General features: G+C 36.7%; 1 protein-coding gene across 11 annotated transcripts in view; it reads left to right on the top strand.

Moving 5' to 3' along the window:
- LOC140514447 (TP53-binding protein 1-like) overlaps positions 1-14,730 on the top strand; it is a 130,923-nt gene that overhangs the window by 43,585 nt on the left and 72,608 nt on the right. The window lies entirely within an intron of this gene.

Genomic DNA, 14,730 nt, shown 5'->3' with positions numbered 1-14,730 from the left:
CAAAAGAATTTTTTTTTTAAACATTAACCAACTGAGACACAAATAATATTTATGTTGCTAACTTCACAAGCTCTTGACCTGATCGTCTCCACAGTATTACTAAGAATTAAAGGACTCTAACTTGTTGTTGTTGGTCTAAAGTCCTATGAATAATAGCTTAATTTTAGACTTAACCTCAGATGTTCCCCTACCAATAATCTGTAATTTAATAGATCTGATATTAAGCTTACAAACCTTTTGACTATAGGAAATTGCCAACAAGAGTAGGGACACTGCAGGGAACCAGTATCTCTCCAACTTCATGTCAATTCCAGGCAGGAGTAGATTGTGAACTTGCATTCAGCCAGGCTTAAAGTCTGCCAGGTGTCAGTGGGGAAATTGAGTCAGGAGAATCCTACTTCAGCCCATGCTGAGCAGCTGCTCTCCCACCCTTCCCATGAGATCACCTTTTGCAGCTCATGCCAGCATCTCACAGGCTTACTGGCATCATGTATTGGAGGCTCAGACTGCCTTTCTTGCTATCCATACCTGGAGTTAGACTCAGAAGAACAGTCACTTAACAGTCCCATAGCGTCTAAAAATGGCAAGTTACAATGACCAGGTTTCAAATATTGTAATTTCACTTTGGCTAAGGAACATCTTTTAGGCAAATCTGAAGTGGCTTACATGCCCTTCTATACATGTTCTAGTTCTTGATTAAATAGCCATCGTAAAATCAAATTTACCATTAAAACCTTGACTTTACAATCAAAGCCGAATTTTACCTGAGGTTACCGTCCTCTAGGAAATTTGGACTGAAATTCTTTCCCCCAAACTAAAGATGTCATTAATTTTCTGTGGTATGATATAAATTTTCATATCAAATTTAGTGAGCATGTTATTCCCTCCTTCAGCCACATGTGAAGAGAGTAGCTTCATTTTTCCCCTCTCCCCTCTCCTTTTTCTCCTCCATTGAACAAGATTTTTCTTATCTCTTTTATGAGTTATAGCCTGCCCCGTTCCATTTCTCCCTTTCTCTTTCCGGTATTTTCCTCCTTTACCCCTTAATTTTTATTTTATTTTATTTTTGTGTGAATATCATCTCTTCTGATTGAACACACCCTGTACTCTCTATCTTTATATGTGTGCGTGTGTGTGTGTGTGTGTGTGCGCGCGCGCGTATGTACAATCTCTCCATGTACCCAAATTACTGAAAGATTCAAGAGTTATAAATACATTCTTTCCATGTAGCAAACAGTTCAGCTTTAGAGTCTTTTTATGATTTTTCTTTCCTGTTTATCTTTTCATGCTTCTCTTGATTCTTGTCTTGGGAAGTCAGATTTTCTATACAGGTCTGGTCTTTTCCTCAGTATGAAGTGAATGATTGAAAGTCCTCTATATCATTGAATGACCATTTATTCCCTTGAAGTATTATACTCAGATTTGCTGGGTAGGTGATTCTTGGTTTTAGTCCCAGTTCCTTTGACCTCTGAAATATCCCATTCCAAGCCCTTTGATCCCTTAATGTTGAAGCTGCCAGATCCTGTGTTATCCTGATTGTATTTCCACAATACTCAAATTGCTTCTTTCTAGCTGCTTGCAGTATTTTCTCCTTGATCTGGGAACTCTGAAATTTGGCCACAATATTCCTAGGAGTTTCTCTGTTCGGGTCTCTTTCAGGAGGTGATTGGTGGATTCTTTCAATATTTATTTTTCCCTCTGGTTCTAGAATATCAGGGCAGTTTTCCTCAATAATTTCATGGAAGATAATGTCTAGGCTCTTTTTTTGATCAAGGCTTTCAGGTAGTGCCATAATTTTTAAATTGTTTCTCCTGGATCTATTTTCCAGGTCAGTTGTTTTTCCAATGAGATGTTTCACATTATCTTCTATTTTTTCAAATTTTTGGTTTTGTTTACTAACTGCTTGGTTTAATTCATAGTCATTAATTTCTCTGAATTCAGTTCTCTCTTTCAACAAATTATTCTGTTCAGTGAGCTTTTGAAACTTCTCCTTCATTAAGGTATTCTTCTCCTCATTGGCTTTTTGGACCTCTTTTGCCATTTGGGTTAGTCTATTTTTAAAGGTGTTATCTTTTTGGGTCTCCTTTAGTAAGCTGTTGATTTGTTTTTCATGATTTTCTTGCATCACTCTCATTTCCCTTCCCAATTTTTCTTCTACTTCTCCTACTTGATTTTCAGAATCCTTTTTGAGCTCTTCAATGACTTGAGTCCATTGCATATTTTTTTTTATAAGTTTTGGATGTAGAAGCCTTGACTTTTATGTCTTCCTCTGATAGTATGCTTAGATCTTGCTCATCTGAAAGGATGGGAGAAAATACCTTTTCACCAAGAAAGTAACCTTCTGTAGTCTAATTTTTTCCCCCTTTTTGGGCATTTTCCCAGCCAATTACTTGACTTTTGAGCTCTTTGTTAAGTGGAGGATATACTATCCCAGGTTTCAGAGGTTTTGTGCAGCAACTGTTTTCTGACATATCTCTAGGCACCCATAAGTTTTCAGTTCCTCCAAAGTGGTATAATCAAGGAGAGGTGTTCACTCCTCTCCTGACCTGTGCTCTGGTCTGTGAGCAATCACAAGCACTCTTTTCTGCCCTGGAACTGTGAGTAGGATTCCCTCTGCACAGCCACCACCAGCTCTGCCACCTCAGCGCTCTTTCTCACCCCAGTGCTCCTCCTCACCCTAGGACCACCACTCATGATTGAGACTCAGATCTGCACTCAATTCCCCTACTGTCTGTAGGCTGAGAACTCCAGAAGCGCCACTTCTGCAGCAGTGGTTGCTGCTGCCCTGGGAACTGGGGTTAGACCATGTTCTCCTCTCACCCAGGTGAGAGAACTTTTTCACCGACCTTTAAAGCTGTCTTTGGCATTTTTGGGTTGAGAAATCTGGAAATCACAGCAGTTGTCAGTGCCCTGAGGCCTGCTCCAGTCCGTCTGTGCTGGCAGTTGGGTTGCATTCCATTTTGAGCCCAGTGCAATAGATCTTTTCTGTTGGCCTTCCAGGTTGTCTTGGGCTGGAAATAAGTTTTACTCTTTCATTTTGTGGCTTGTGCTGCTCTAGAATTTGTTTAGAGTCAATTTTTGCAGGTATTTCAAGGGATTTGGGGGAAGAGCTTGAGCATGTCCCTGCCTCTGTTCTGCCATCTTGGCTCTGCCCAAGTGTTTATCTTTTCCTTTTTCACTAAAAGATCATATGTTAAGCCATTGAAGGGGTTGCAGTCTGTGAGGATGGATAGAGTATCCTTCCCAATAAAATCATGGATCCTTGAGGTATGAATATCATTGCAGTGCTATGTGAGAGAGTGTAATTAGAAAAATATTTGTAAGAGACAGAAAATTGGCACTATAATGTTTCTGTGAAGCCAACTCTAGAGTTTCTAAAGGCATATTCGACATTTGGGCAATATTTCCATTATATTAATTATATAAATAGGCTCTTTTTTAAGAGTATAATTTAAAGAATTTTGACTAGTTATGGTAAGGGATACTGAGTAACTGCTTGGAATAAATTGTGTAACCCAGTATTTTATTTCTCACTCATCTTTCTTTGGCTTTTTTCTTTTCTTCACCTCTTTCTGGAGAGTTTGACGCAGCACTTTTGTCTTTAGTACTTTCTTCTTGTTAAGTGTTTTTTAACACTGCCCTCTTAGGGTTTTCCTCCATCTGTTAGATCCCTCCTTGTGCTCTTTTACCGGATCCTCATTTGTGGCACGCCGCTGTAGGTGCGCGTCGCCGTGGGTGTCCCGCAGGGCCCTGTCTTATAGCTCTGTTTCTTCCCTTGGTCTTCTCTCTGCTCCCATGGCTGTAATGATCATGTCTACGTTGGTGATTCTGATTTTGCCCTTACTTTTCTGCCGACTTCTATTCTTGCATTTTCAGTTGTCTTTTAAACACTTCAGACTAGCTATCCAGTAGACATATTAAACTCAACATATCCAAAACAGAACTCACTTTCTTGCCCTCTGAATCTCCCCTTCCCCTTGCCTTCCCTACTACTGTTGAGGGCACCACAGTCTTCCCAGTACTTCCAACTTGAAACCTGGGTGTAATCCTGGACTCCTTACTATCTCTCACCCCCCATATCCAATCTAGTTCCGATACTGCTGCTGCCCTGGTACAGGCCTTCATTGTCATTATCATTTTGCACTTGATCTATGATAAAAGTCTGCTGGTTTGTCTGCAGGTCTTTCCCTGTTCTAGTCTTTTCTCATCTCCTTCGCAGTATCTTCATCCAGGTCACGCCCATTAATTGTGGGTGATGCCCAAGGCTCTTCCCTTCTTTCTTTTTGCTATTTTGCTTGGTGATTTTTCCCAACTCCAATGGGTTCAGCTATCGTCTCTATACTTAAGATTCCCACATCTCTTTATTCAGCCCTAACCTTTCTGTTGACCTTTCTTGGACATCTCAAACTGGGTGTTCTGTCCACATCTTAAACTTAGTATGTCCATGACTGAAGGCATTCTCTTTTCCCCAAAGCCTCCACTATTCCCAACTTACATACTACTATCAAGAGCACCATTTATTTTGACTCCTGACCTGGTTGTTATTCTTTCCCCTTACTTCCTCTTTTCCTTCTAACCCCATCATATTTCATCAGTTGCCAAGTCTTGTTGATTCTGCCTTTGTCCCTTCTCTGACCCTTGAACCCCCTTGGTATAGGCCCTTGTGTATTCCTCTCCCTGGCCTCCTTGCTGTTCCTCCCATATGACGCTTCATAATTCCACTTGGCATTTTTACTGACTTGTCTCCCAGGCTTGGAATTTTATTCTTCTTCATCTCGATCTCTTGATCTTACCTTCCCCAGAAAACCTTTCCACATCCCTCTTAATGCTACTGCCTTTCTTCTCTTGATAGTCTCTAATATAGTTTGTGTATATCCTGTTTGTATACAGTTGTTTGCATGGTTTCCCCTGTTGTAAAGTGTGAGCTCTTGGAGAGAGGGGATTTTTTTCCTTCTTTGTCTCCCCAGTGCTTAGCACTGTCATGGATATGTACTAGGTGCTTCATACATATTTGAGGACTGTGATGGATGTATATTAAAAGATGTGTGGTTTTATTACATAAGTACAGTAGTTTGAATTTCGGTGATTAGGCTAAGAAAATGTTAGGCCTTCTATGTTCACTTTTTTTATCATAGTTTCTAAGGTACTTTAAGATGCTTAATAAAAGTTCTTTTAAGGAGTTAAAGCATTTTTCTTGAGCTTATTTTTAATATTGATCTGCTGTAGCAAATCTTTTCTTCATAGAAAAACTTGTGCATACCTTTTTCAGAATTATCATCAATTCTGAATTAATGAAGTCTTGAATCAACTATGCTCAGTTTTGAGATTGAATATTGAGAAAAAGTTTTAAAGGGTTCACATTAGAACAATAAATCCAAATAAAGCGCTGAAAAATTGTATTTGGTGAGAAATTAAGGAAATTGGGACTGTTTAATTTGGAGAACAGAAGGCTAAGAAGCCGAAGTTTTTTAGGGGAAATTGCCACTAGGGATCAGGTGAAACAGCTGGGCTATTTATCCTGAAGAAGAGAGAACTTGGGTGGGGTAGGACAGCAACATAGCTGTTCTCAACTATTTAAAGCATTATCTTGTTATACAGAAGAGGGATTAGATTTGGTTCATAGCCTCAAAGAGCAAGACTGGGGTGGAATGGAATTTCCACTGCACAGAAATTACATGGAAGTGGTTTAAAGCTCTTTCCTAAAAGAAAGATTTCAAAGATTACACTAACAAGTCACGGTCCAAATGGAATAGGCTTTGGCGGGATAGGTTACTGAGCTCTCAGTCAATGGAAGTCTTCAAGTAGAGCCTTGATAGACTTGATTACTTATTGGGAGTATTACAGATTTATGTTTGAATAAGGGTTGCACTAGATGACTTTTGAGATTCCTTACAAATCAGCAAGTTTCTGATTTTATGACGTATGTAACTAGGATATTGTGACATGCTAGCAGTGTGCTAGCTACTCTAGTCAAAAAGAACCAGATGTTGGACATCATTAGGAGGATTATTTAGAAACAAAGTAAACAATCTTAGCCTACTCTTAATACCACTTGGAACTCTGGTTGCTGCATTTCAGTAGACAAACAGTACTGAAGAATGTCCACAGAAAGGCAATGAAAGTGAGTAAAGGAATATAGAGAGTCTTTTTATTATTGAGAATAACCTAATAAAAATTGTTTCCTTAATTTGCTTTCAATTTTTTTGAAATCTCTTTGATTTTTAGAATTTCTATTTTGGTTTTAAAATTTTTGGTTTTCTAGTTTTTTGGTTTTCCCAGTTCATTGATCTATTTGATTATTTAGTTTGGAAATATAAAGCCTGAGAAGTCTAGTTTTGATTGAAATCTGCAAAATTATTAAGACAATGGATAAGGTGAACTTGTAAACGGTAGCTGAGGTGCTGGAGTGAATAGCGCACCAGGCCTGCAGTTAGGAAGATCTGAATTCAAATTTGGCCTCAGACACACTGTTGTGCTTGTCCTCCATTTTTGAAGAGGACCATGACATCAGAGAAATGATGACATGACTTGAACTTGACTTTGTTTTGAGTGAGGGAGGGCTGTGCAGGTCACCAGCCTCCCTTCTCCTCCAGAGCTGTCTGAATCCAGTGACCAGATATTCATCAGCATGACTGGAGATGACCCAGGATGCACTGGGAGACTTTGGCCTTTTAGGCTAAGGCCTTTTCAGGTACTCATTGAAAATGAGGTCATGTCCATTCAGTGAATAGGCTTCTTTAAAAAGTAGTCAAGGGAATAGCTCCTTTCATAGAAAATAATAAGTAGATAAATCGTGCTGGGAGGGGCAGGAGTCTCAGGCTTGTTGTTTCAAAGAGAAACTTACTATTTACATTCACTCTAAGCCAAGAGGTTCCAAAACAGCCATTGAGTGAAGATTGGGCAAGGACCCTTCATTGTTCAGTCCATGGGCTTCAGGGTGCACGGCGTCTAAGGTTTTAGGGGAGACAAGAAAGAAGGAAAGAAAAGGGGAAGGAATCTAGCCAATGCAGTGTACCCCAAGTTAACTGATCAACTTCTGGCAACCAAAATTTACCTTCTTTGGGAGAGAAGGAAAAGGGGGAGGGCTAGGTTGATGAGCTGAGTTGCTCAGATGGCTGAGTCCCCATTTAGGCAGCTTAGTCTACTCACAGGTTGTATTTGTCCTTTGTTTTCAAAGAGAATCATGACATCATAGAAATGATGACATGACTTTCTCTTGACTTTGTTTTGAGTGAGGGAGTGCTGTGCAAGTCACCAGCCTCACTTCTCCTCCTGAGCCATCCCTCAGACACGTACTACCTGTCTGAACCGGGTCAAGTCTCTTAACCCTGCTTGCCTACATTTTATCTTCTGTAAAATGAACTAGAAAAGGAAATGGCAAAGCACTCTAGTATCTTTTCTAAGAAAACTCCAAATGGGGTCACAACATGTCAGGTAAGACTGAAAAAGCTCAGCAGCCACAAAGCTGAACTTGCAATAACTTCTAATAAATAATTGGAAAAATTGTTTATATTATTTAGAATCTCAGTATAATACTAAAAATAAGGGACAGAATATAGATTTAAACCAACAAAGGAAGTACTAATACTTCACACACTACATTGCGCATTTACACAAATTAATTTATATGAGTAGTTAAAGGGGTAATTGGGCAAAAAAAAAATTTTAAGTAACTCCTGGGTTGATATAAACTATTTCATGAGTGCCAGGCTAAAAATAAATTAAGGCAAACTGTAATTTACATATTGATATGACTGAAAGATATCTATATAGGTATATATAGATAAATATATGTAACCATGCTCTCCCGCAAATTATTCTTTGGTATTACCATCAGACACAAAATATTAGAATAGCTGGACTATTGGTCCTTCCCATTATGGGAATATATTGTATTATTATTATATACAATATATTGTATTATTGCAGTATAAGAACAAATGGTGACCAACTGTTTTCCATCTTCCCAGAGGATAAGAAAAGAGGAAATGAGTTTATATTTAACAAGGGGTTAGAGATAAAAGAGAGCTTTCCATCAGTGTACCCAACACTGAATTGGGCTAAATGAATGGTTATGGATTTACCTTTCTTGAGAGGCTTTAGAAATATAGTAAATTTCCAAGTGCCTGGGGCATTTGGTATTAAATTCTTCCTCCTTTCCCCACTTCTAATTCTTCCTTATTCTATAAAAGAAGCCCATTTAAGGCCATCAGTCAATCTGCTAACATAGTCTATGGAGATCTGGGGAAGAAAGAACTTGATGGTTTTAATTCTAACTATAGGGAAGAAATGCTATGAGAAACTTAGAATATATCAGATATGAGTATGGACAATTTTTAGCAAACTCGGTGTGAGAAGGCTTCCCCTACCACAACGGTAACGCTATGTTTGGTGTGATAGAAAAGAGGGTTGGATTTTAAATCCTGACTCTGCTGCTTACTATTTATGTGACCTTAACTATTTTGAGTCTTAGTTTTCTCATTTGTAGTATTTGGGGTGGGGTGTGAACTAAATCATGAATTCTTAAAGTGTGGTCCGAGAGATCCCTGAGATCCTTATTTTCATAGTAATACTAAGATGTTTTCATTTCTAATATGGTAAAGACTGGTGGATATGACCGATATAAACAAAAGCTCTTTAGGGAGAGTCCTCAGAAATTTTTGAACATGTGAGGGGTCCTGAGACCATGAAATCTGAGACTGAATTACTTGTAAGGTTCCTTCCAGCACTAAATCTGTGACCCGGTGATCCAAATGAATAGTCCAGCATGTGCCTCTTGAGGAAAACTCAAACCTGAGGAGAAATGGTGTAAATTGCAGGATTTTGGGTCCTATACTCCTTTTATTTTGTTTAAAAAATTTTTCTTGTGAAAGTATCACTTATTCTTTGGTTTTTTATTATGGAATCATAGCTTTTAAAGAAAAGATTTATCCTCAGAATTGTAACATTGTGAACATGGCATCCAAATAAAAATTGCGGTTATTTGTTTAAAAAACAAAAGAAATGACTCATGTCAAAGTCCACATTGTTTCAGAAAGAAGTAGGCTTACCTACTTAGGATTTTTTTTTTCGTCTACTCTTGTGGATGTTGTGTGTTAATTAAAGGTGAAAAATATTTTGTTGTTGTTTTTGTAAACGCAAATCAAACAAACTAAAGTAACTAACAGATAACAATTATCTGGGAAAATTCTGGGGAAAAAATCCTTACATTCAAATTATTTTTAGAGAAGTCTGAAAACTTTTTTTCCTAACCTAAATTGTACATATCCCACATAAATTCATGAAAGTTTAAGGTTGAAATGCTTCTTTTACTCCATAATATTTGGGATGAAAATTTGATGACTTTTAAATTAAGAATACATTGTATTCCTATAGTAATAGCTTCTAATCAAGGCATTTAAAACACTTTCATAATATATTTATGCTTTGGCAAATTAGTAATTTCTCCTTAGTTATAGATGTTCTTTTCACCTGCACATGTTAAACACTGAACAGCATTACATAAAAATATGAAGTTGAGCACATCGTAGCTGATTGGAAATGTTTATTATTTCAGAATCTGCTGTCTGTATGTAGCTCGATCAGAAGCTGGTAACAATTTATGATCAGTTTTAGAGGTTAAATTTAACATGGAGTTAGAAAAAAAGAATAAAGGTGAGATGACAGTATTTTGTGCTATTACAACAGCTTTTACTCAGCCTATTTATTATAAGATAGAGGCAAAAGTAAGTATGTTGACTGCTTATTTACCATGTCTTGGAGAAGTTTAACTGATGAAAGCAATCACTATAACAAGGAGACCTAAATAGCCCAGAAATTGCCGTAGCCAGCAAGCATTTTATTTGCTTGGCTAGTGGATCCTTTTAGAGAGTGTGCTTATTGGCGAAATGTTATGAGGAGAATGAGCGAAGATTATGTGTAGCAGTCTCACAGAACAGTGAACAGTGAAGGGTGGAGAGAAAAACATATCTGCACGAAGTCTGGCCTGAGACCCAGCTAAGGCTGATCATTGAAATAATGTTAGTAACACTGGAGGAGTGACAGTTAGATGTGAAATGGAATAGATCCATTTTCTTTGATTTAATTTACATCTTCATTACTGTTATATTCTTAATTTGACAGCTCAGAGTATGTTCTATTCCATGAAGAAGTGGGATGGCCATTCAAGAAAATGAACTTGGAAAGAATGGTTTATTGTTGTTTAGTCCTTTTAGTCATGTCTGATTTTTCGTGACTGCATTTGGGGTTTTCTTGGCAAAGATACTGAAGGCATTTGCCATTTCCTTCTTTAGCTCATTTTACAGGTGAGGAAGCTGATGAATTAAGTCGTCTGCCCATACTTAGTATCTGAGGTTGGATTTGAACTCAGGTCTTCCTGTTTGTAGGCCCAATACTCTTATGTACAGCTGCCTGCCCCTACGGGGTACCTTAGAAGGTTTTAATTTACATTTCTCTAGTCAAGATTGATTTAGAGCATTTTTTAATATTACTATAGATAGCTTTTATTTCTTTAGAAAACTGCCTGTTCATATCCTTGGACCATTTTTCGGTTGGGAAATGGCTCTTATTTTTTAAAATTTGACTCTGTTCCCTCTATGTTTGAGAGATGAGGCTTTTATCAGGAAAAATTTGTGATTTTTCCTCCCCAGTTTCTTTGCTTTCCTTCTAATCTTGACTGCATTTGTTTTCTTTGTGCAAAACTGTTTTAATTTTATATAAAAAAATGATCTGTTTTACTTTCTGCAGCCCTTTCAATCTGTTGTTTGGTCATAAATTCTTTCCTTATTCATGGATCTGATAGGTAAAAATTTTCCATGCTCACCTAATTTGCTCATGATGTCACCATTTATGTCTAAACCATGTACCCATTTTGGCCTTATCTTGGTACACATCGTGAGATGTATTCTCACATTGTGAAAAGCTATATCTAGTTTCTGCCAAACTGCTTTCCAGTTTTCTCAGCAATTTTTGTCAGTTAGTGGATCTTTGGGTTTATCGAACACTACATTACAATGGTCGTTTCCTACTACGCATTGTGTACCTATCTGTTGCACTCAACCACCACTCTGTTTCTTAGCCAGTACCAGATTGTTTCCATGACTACCACTTTGCAATTGAGTTTGAAAGCCGGTGCTACTGGGCTGCCTTCCTTAACATTTTGTTCATTGATTCCCTTGATAATTGATGTTTTGTTCTTCTAGATGAATTTTGTTACCGTTTTTTTCTGGCTCTATCAGATAATTTTTTTTGATTGGTAAGGTACTGGATAATTAATTTAGGTAGATTTATCATTTTTATTATATTGGCTTGGCCTACCCATGCATTTAACATTTTTCCAGTTAGTTAGATCTGTTTGTATTTGTGTGGAAAGTGTTTTGTAATGGTGCTCCTAAAATTCCTGGGAGTTCTTGGCAGCCAGAAGCCCAAGTATTTTATGTTGCTTGTGGTTATTTTAAATAGAATTTTTCTTTTTATCTTTTCCTGCTTGGTTTTGCTAGTAATATATAGAAATGCTGCATGTATTTTATATCCTGCAACTTTGCTAGATTTGTGAATTGTTTCAATTTGTTTTTTAGTAGATTCTCTCAAGTTAAGTGTACCATTATCTGCAAAAAGAAATAGTTTTATTTCTTCATTGACTATTCTTATTCCTGCAATTTCTTTTTCTTGTCTTATTTTTATAGCTAGCATTTCTAGCACAGTATTGAATAATGTGATAATGGACATCCCTGTTTCACCCCTTATCTTCTTGAAAAGGCTTGTATTTTATTCTCATTACAGATAATGTTTGCTCTTGAGTTTAGAAAAATATTACTTGTCATTTTAAGAAAAGTTTTATTTATTTCTGTGTTTTCCAGTGTTTTTAATAGGAATGAGTGTTGTATTTTGTTGAGTTTTTTGCATCTGCTGATATAATCACAGTCATTTGATTTTTGTTGCGTTTGTTATTGATGTAGTCAGTTACTTTAATTTCATCTTAATTGGTTACACATTCATCCTTTTCATTTTTGCTACTGAAAAGAAACCAGATTCACCAGTGACTTATTTCAGTGTTTTGTTGTTGCTGTTTTACATTAAATTTTATTAATCTCCTTTGATTTTTCAGGATTTCTATTTTGTGGATTTTTAATTTGTTCTTTTTCTAGTCTTCTACTTGCATGTCTAGTCCATTTCATTTTATTTAGTAGTTTAGTTTTTTAAACTTGCAGTTTTATTAATTTCTTCTTTGATTTTCACGATTTCTATTTTGTTGTTTAATTAAATATTTTTAATTTGTTTTTTTAGTAGCATATCCACTTCACTGATTTCCTTTTTCTCTCTTTTATTGATTTAAGCACTTAGAGATATAAATTTTCTCTTAAATAGTGCTTTGGCTGCATCCCAGAAATTTTGGTATATTGTCTTATTGTTACCATTATCTTTAATTAAATGATTGATTGTTTCTGGATTTGTTCTTTGATCTATTCATTCTTTAAGGTTAGATAATTTAGTTTCCAACTTTTAATTTGACTTCAAAGACCCTTTATTGAATGCATTTTTTATTGCATGATTGATGTTCTGAAATGGGGTGCATTGAATATTTGTTTTCCTATATTTGTTAATGAAGTTTTTATGCCCTAATACGTGGTCAGTTTTCGTGGTGCCATGTAGAACTATGAAAATGGTATACTCCTTTTTATTCTGATCCAGTCTTTCCCACCTAATTTTTCTAAAATTATATTTATCTCCCTAATTTCCTTCTTATTTATTTTGTGGTTAGATTTATCCAGGTCTGAGAAGAGTAAAGTGAGGTCCCTCACTAGTATAGTTTTACTGTGTTTCCTCTTGTGTTTCATTTAATTTCAGTTTTAAGAATTTGAATGCTGTGCCATTTGGTGTTTATACGTTTAATATTGATTTCATTTTCTATGCTACCTTTTAGCAAAATATAGTTTCCTTGATTGGCCCAGGATGCAATGGGAGACCTTGGCCCCTTTAGGCCAAGGTCTATTCAGGTACAAAGTCTCCCAATGCATCCTGGGTCATCTCCAGTCATCCTGATGAATATCTGGTCACTAGATTCAGATGGCTCTGGAGGAGAAGTGAGGCTGGTGACCTGCACAGCCCTCCCTCACTCAAAATAAAGTCAGGTGCAAGTCATGTCATCATTTCTATGATAGCATGGTCTTCTTCAGCAACGAAGGATGAACATAACAACAGCAGCATTTCCCTGATTAGTATGTATTTTAATGAGGTGTAATTTTCCTTTTGCTTTGAGGTCATGGCTACTGCTCCAGCCTTTTTTACTTTAGTTGAAGTATCATAGATTCTGCTCCAGCCTCTTATTTTAGCTTTGTGTCTTTCTGTTACAAGTGTGTCTCTCCCAAACAACTCATATTGAATTCTGGTTCCTAAGCCATTTTGCCCTTTGCTTCTGTTTTGTGCATAAACTCATCTCATGCACGTTCACAGTCAGGATTGATTACTGTTTATTTCCCTCCATCCTCTTGTCTTTATGCTTTTCTGTCTTCACCCTTTCACCCTCTTCTTGCTTCTGTTCTTCCCTCTTTGAACCAGTTCAGATGAGAGTGAGGTTCAAGTCTTGTTTGTGTCTCTCTAGTTATTCTCCCCATTCTGTCCCCTTGCATGACTCTTGTGAGATAATGCTCCTTATTCTTCCTTTCCCTTCCTTCTTTTCCCAGCACATCTTTCTTTCTCACCCATCCATTTTTCTTTTGAGACCATCCCAACATATTAGATTCACACTTAGCCTTCAGTTTAAGTAGGCTCCTAAACTCCCTTAGTTGTCTTAGGCTCTAGATGTGTCCCCTTCATTTTCGGTAATGTAAACCATTTAACCTTGTTAAATTCCTTAGAATTTCTCGCTCATGTTTACCTTTTTATATTTCTCTTGAAACTTTTGTTTTATCAAATTTTCTCTCCAGCTCTAATTGTTTTCATCAGGAATGCAATCCTCTGTTTCATTCAAGTCTGTTCCTCTCTTCCCTTTCCGCCTTTCATTGTGTGATAATGCTCAGTTTTGCCAGGTAGTTTTTGGTTTTTTTTTTATATTTATCCTAGCTCCTTTGCCTTCTGGAATACCATATTCTAAACCCTCTGCTCCCTAAGTCTTGTTATCCTCTCTGTGGTGTTTAAATTCTTTTTCTTCCCTGCTGCTTTCTGTATTTTCTCCTTGACCCTAGAAGCTTTAAAATTTGGCTGTGATGTTCCTGGGCATTTTCATTTTGTGATCTCTTTTAGGAGGTGTTCTTTAGTTATAAGGTATCTTGGCTGTTTTCCTTTATAATTTCTTGATATGTGAGGTCTAGGCTCTTTTTTTGATCATGACTTTCAGATAGTCCAATGATTTTAAAATTATCTCTCCATGATCTATTTTCCGGGTTAGTCTTTTTCCTATGAGATGTTTGATATGTTCTTTTGATTTTGTTTTATTTTTTCTTATATCTCGTAGAGGCATTAGCTTTTACTTCACCAGTTCTGATTTTTAAGAAATTATTTTCTTCAGTGAGGTTTTGTTCTTCTTTTGCCATTTGGCCAATTGAGATTTTTAAGAGGTTTTCTTCAGTAGTTTTTTGTGCCTGTTTTACTGTTTGGCCAATTTTGAATTTTAAAGAGATATTTTCTTCAAAAATTTTTGAGCCTCCTATATCAAGCTGTTAATTCTCTTTTCATAATTTTCTTGTATTACTCCCATTTCTTTTCCCCAAGTTTTCTTTATCATTATTTGAT

This window comes from Notamacropus eugenii, chromosome 7 (assembly GCF_028372415.1).
Source record: "Notamacropus eugenii isolate mMacEug1 chromosome 7, mMacEug1.pri_v2, whole genome shotgun sequence".
NCBI lineage: Eukaryota > Metazoa > Chordata > Mammalia > Diprotodontia > Macropodidae > Notamacropus > Notamacropus eugenii.
This window is presented reverse-complemented; position numbering and strand designations above follow the sequence as displayed.